This window comes from Salvelinus sp. IW2-2015, unplaced genomic scaffold (assembly GCF_002910315.2).
Source record: "Salvelinus sp. IW2-2015 unplaced genomic scaffold, ASM291031v2 Un_scaffold1865, whole genome shotgun sequence".
NCBI classification, from domain to species: domain Eukaryota; kingdom Metazoa; phylum Chordata; class Actinopteri; order Salmoniformes; family Salmonidae; genus Salvelinus; species Salvelinus sp. IW2-2015.
The window spans coordinates 148269-153095 of record NW_019943229.1 but is presented as its reverse complement, the minus strand read 5'-3'; positions in this window follow the sequence as shown (position 1 = coordinate 153095).

The window sequence follows — 4827 nt, the reverse complement described above, 5'->3', positions numbered from 1 at the left end:
ACTGCCCGAAAATCGTAAAGAGATAGTGGAGAGAGATAGAGGGGAGAGAGAGAGAGAGAGAGAGGGAGGGGGGAGAGTGAGTGAGTGAGTGAGTGAGTGAGTGAGTGAGAGAGAGAGAGAGAGAGAATCAACTATTAAAGACTACCAGAACCCACTGGATCTCCAATTACTTGAATGAGTTACAGGACAAAATAAAAAACCCTCCAACCCAAAAGGCCTGTGGTGTTGATGGTATCTTAATGAAATATCAAATATACAGACAACAAATTCAATTGGCTATATTAAAACTCTTTAACATCGTCCTTAGCTCTGGCATTTCCCCAATATTTGGAACCAAGGACTGATCACCCCATCCACAAAAGTGGAGACAAATTTGACCCAATAACGACCGTGAATATGCGTCAACAGTAACCTTGGGAAAAAACTCTTGCATTATCATTAACAGCAGACTCGTACATTTCCTCAATGAAACAATGTACGGAGCAAATGTCAAATTGGCTTTTTACCAAATTACCGTACAACAGACCATGTATTCACCCTACACACCCTAATTGAAACCAAACAACAAAACAAAGGCAAAGTCTTCTCATGCTTTGTTGATTTCAAAAAGCCTTCGACTCATTTGGCATGAGGGTCTGCTTAACAATATGATGGAATGGTGTTGGGGTAAAACATACGACATCATAAATCCATGTACACAAACAACAAGTGTCGGTTAAAATTGGCAAAAAACACACACATTTCTTCACACAGGGTCGGGGGTGAGACAGGGATGCAGCTTAAGCCCCACCCTCTTCAACATATATACAACGAATTGGCGGCGCACTAGAACAGTCTGCAGCACCCGGCTCACCCTACTAGAATCCGAAGTCAATGTCTACTGTTTGCTGATGATCTGGTGCTTCTGTCACCAACCAAGGAGGGCCTACAGCAGCACCTAGATCTTCTGCACAGATTCTGCAGACCTGGCCCTGACAGTAAATCTCAGTAAGACCAAAATAATGGTGTTCCAAAAAAGGTCCAGTCGCCAGGACCACAAATTCCATCTAGACACCGTTGCCCTAGAGCACACAAAAAACTATACATACCTCGGCCTAAACATCAGCACCACAGGTAGCTTCCACAGAGCTGTGAACGATCTGAGAGACAAGGCAAGAAGGGCATTCTAGTCCATCAAAAGGAACATAAATTTCAACATACCTAATTAGATCTGGCTAAAAATACTTGAATCAGTCATAGAGCCCATTGCCTTTATGGTTGTGAGGTCTGGGGTCTCGCTCACCAACCCACAAAATGGGACAAACACCAAATTGAGACTCTGCATGCAGAATTCTGCAAAATATCCTCCGTGTACAAACGTAGAACACCAAATAATGCATGCAGAGAAATTACGTACCACTATATATCAAATCCGAAGACCCTTAAATTCATACCACCTAAAAGGAAGCGATTCCCAAACCTTCCATAACAAAGCTCTCAACTGCGAAGAAGGAGTCCCTACAAGCTGGTCCATAACAAACAAAACCCACAAGCCCCAGAGCGAACAACCAATTAGACCCAAACAAATCATGAGAAAACAAAATAGATAATACTTACACAGGAAGTATAACAAAACAACAGAGCAAACTTAGAATTGCTGATTTGCCCTCACAAAGAGGGAGAGGGAGAGGGGGAGAGAGAGAGGGGGAGAGAGAGCGAGAGAGCGAGAGAGAGAGAGGGGGGGAGAGAGAGAGAGAGAGAGGGAGAGGGTGTAACTCCTCATTCTGGTTGTAGCATCTCTTCTTTTAACAGGTATAGACCAAGAACTTAACCTGAGATCAGTAATACAGTATTAGGCTGTGTCTAGGGGCGGCAGGTAGCCTAGTGGTTAGAGCGTTGGACTAGTAACCGAAATGGTTGCTAGATCGAATCCCAGAGCTGACAAGGTAAAAATCTGTCGTTCTGCCCCTGAACAAGGCAGTTAACCCACTGTTCCTAGGCCGGCATTGTAAATAAGAATTTGTTCTTAACCGACTTGCCTAGTTAAATAAAGATAAATGTTAAATAAAGGTTAAATAAAAGAAATCTAAAGCATGCTCAGGACCAAAGCCACCCACTGGGCAAAAACTGGTTTAATCAAAGTTGTTTCCATGTCATTTCAACAACAACAAGATCTATGACGTTGAACCAATGTGGAAAACTGATTGGATTTGCATAAAGTCATCAACATAAAGGAATTTAACTTTGAACCTAAATCCAATGACATGGTAAAATGTTTTCTTGATTTTACGTTGAATTCACGTTAGTTCGCAACGCAACCTGTCACGCATGCTCCCGCTCTCCCTCTCCGTCCCTCGAGGGTGCCAGGCTGCCTTTCATTACTCCCACCTGTCACCATCATTACTCACACCTGTCACCATCATTACGCACACCTCTCACCATCATTACGCACACCTCTCACCATCATTACGCACACCTCTCACCATCATTACGCGCATCAGCGCTCATTGGACTCACCTGGACTCCTTCACGTTTTGATTGCCTTTCCTATATCTGTCTGTTTCCTCTGTTTCATCCCRGTGTCATCATTATTGTGGTTTCCGTTTCCCCTGTRCKYACGCTGTCCGTATTTTGTTCCTGTCCGCGGTTATTAAATGTTTCACTCCCTGTACCTGCTTCTCGCCTCCGGCGTCGATCCTTACACAACCAAGTGTAAATCAGAACTAGATGTTGAAATGACGTCTGTGCCCAGCGGGCTGGTTCTACAGTGACTGACTGGAAGACTGACTGACTGCATCGTGGACATCTACGGATTCATTAGAAGGGATCTATTCAGTCACAGACGTCKTTTCAACATCTAACTCAGCAGGCCAGGGACTGTCATAACCAACTAGCGCTCACAGTCTCACGTCAGAATTAGTTCTTCATATACATGTTACTCAAAAGTCAAATTTTGAAATTGTTTCAAACCTCACATTTCAAAGTGTGTTGAATGTTAAGTTTAGGCATTAACTCTGAATGGTTAAGGTTAGGCATTAACTCTGAATGGTTAAGGTTAAGGTCAGGCATTAACTCTGAATGGTTAAGGTTAGGCATTAACTCTGAATGGTTAAGGTTAGGGCATTAACTCTGAATGGTTAAGGTTAGGCATTAAACTCTGAATGGTTAAGGTTAGGCATTAACTCTGAATGGTTTAATTTTAGACATTAACTCTGAATGGTTAAGGTTAGACATTAACTTGAATGGTTAAGGTTAGGCATTATCTGATTGGTTAAGGTCAGGCATTAACTCTGAATGGTTAAGGTTAGGCATTAACTCTGAATGGTTAAGGTTAGACATTAACTCTGAATGGTTAAGGTTAGGCATTAACTCTGAATGGTTAAGGTTAGGCATTAACTCTGAATGGTTAAGGTTAGGCATTAACTCTGAATGGTTAAGGTTAGGCATTAACTCTGAATGGTTAAGGTTAGGCATTAACTCTGAATGGTTAAGGTATCCTTAAAAACTATATAAGACATTTGGAACAACTTCGAAATTTGAGAAACATGGATGAACCTACTTGAAGGTCACAGCGCTCACTGTTGCCCCTAGTGGCCAGTTTCCACATATCTCCCGACATCCTCAAACATGGACGGACGTCGAATACTGACTTATATCACGGGTGACCCTGGCTGGTCATAACGGGACAATGAGATGTCTGTGTTATAACGTCTCTGCCATTCTCTCATGCTCTCATGCTCTCTCTCACACTCACACTCACACTCACACTCACACTCACACTCACACTCACACTCACACATCACACTCACACACACTCACATCACTCACACTCACACTCACCACTCACACTCACACACACACACACACACACACACACACACACACACACACACACACACACACACACACATTTCTCTCATAATGCAATGGTTCATCAGTTCACCATCCAGACTGCTTAACAGCCAAACATCCACATCTGGCCCAGAACACTACAACTACAGACTGTTGATCCTCACCTGGCCCAGGACACTACAACTACAGATGTTGATCCTCATCTAGCCCAGGACACTACAACTACAGACTGTTGATCCTCATCTGGCCCAGGACACTACAACTACAGACTGTTGATCCTCATCTGGCCCAGAACACTACAACTACAGACTGTTGATCCTCATCTACGCCAGGAACACTACAACTACAGACTGTTGATCCTCATCTGGCCCAGGACACTACAACTACAGACTGTTGATCCTCATCTGCCCAGGACACTACAACTACAGACTGTTGATCTCATCTGGCCCAGGACATACAACTACAGACTGTTGATCCTCATCTGGCCCAGGAACACTACAACTACAGACTGTTGATCCCATCTGGCCCAGACACTACAACTACAGACTGTTGATCCTCATCTGGCCCAGGACACTACAACTACAGACTGTTGATCCACATCTGGCCCAGGACACTACAACTACAGACTGTTGATCCTCATCTGGCCCAGGACACTACAACTACAGACTGTTGATCTCTTCATCTGGCCCAGGACACTACAACTACAGACTGTTGATCCTCATCTGGCCCAGGACACTACAACTACAGACTGTTGATCCTCATCTGGCCAGAACACAACAACTACAGACTGTTGATCCTCATCTGGCCCAGAACACTACAATCCAGACTGTTGATCCCATCTGGCCCAGGACACTACAACTACAGACTGTTGATCCTCATTGGCCCAGACACTACAACTACAGACTGTTGATCCTCATCTGGGGACACTACAACTAGACTGTTGATCCTCATCTGGCCCAGACACTACAAACTACAGACTGTTGAATCCTCACCTGG